The sequence below is a fragment of the Amaranthus tricolor genome, chromosome 10, assembly GCF_026212465.1.
Source record: "Amaranthus tricolor cultivar Red isolate AtriRed21 chromosome 10, ASM2621246v1, whole genome shotgun sequence".
Classification (NCBI taxonomy): Eukaryota; Viridiplantae; Streptophyta; class Magnoliopsida; order Caryophyllales; family Amaranthaceae; genus Amaranthus; species Amaranthus tricolor.
Window position 1 is genome coordinate 15,176,472 of NC_080056.1, and position 563 is coordinate 15,177,034.

General features: G+C 24.5%; 1 protein-coding gene across 3 annotated transcripts in view; it reads right to left on the bottom strand.

The window, feature by feature from the left end:
* LOC130825797 (putative F-box/FBD/LRR-repeat protein At1g78760) overlaps positions 1 to 73 on the bottom strand; it is a 5,231-nt gene extending 5,158 nt beyond the window's left edge. For all 3 annotated transcript variants that reach the window (XM_057691216.1, XM_057691213.1, XM_057691215.1), the window contains exon 1: positions 1 to 73. This exon is cut by the window's left edge. The gene's annotated coding sequence lies outside the window, so the exon portion shown is untranslated.
* Positions 74 to 563: the final 490 nt, after the last annotated feature.

A 563-nucleotide genomic window follows, 5' to 3' on the forward strand; every position in this document is an offset into this window, starting at 1 on the left:
AATATGACTATCTTAAAGAAGAACCCTATTTTTGTATTTGTTCTTGAGAAAATTACAATAAACAATTAACAAAATGAAATTTTGAATGGAATTATGCCTTAGATAATTTTAGTTTATATAGTAGGAGAGTATACGAAAATCTAGGGTTTTTTGAGGTTAATGGGCTTTGTGATAAGTATATTGTATACCACATAGAATTATGCCTTTTAAAGATAATGGATGATCCTATATACTCATAGTACTATATGTCTATTTACTTTTTCAAAGTTATCTAATATACTTATTAAATAATTAATCAAAATATTCTATAAGACGATCTTATCGTGAGACGTTTCTTAATAGGTTGGACCATTTTTAATTTAAAAAGCAAAAACATAAAATACTCATTTAAAGGCATCAATTTTGGCTTTAAACCCTTAAATTTTGGTTTTAAAGGCATCAATTTTGACTTAAAAACCTTTAATTTTTGTTATAATAATTAAAGTAGTTGAAAAAAAAAATTTAGACTGAACACTATATTCGTCTTATTGAAAGACTATCTCATATGAGACTTGTTGTTAATC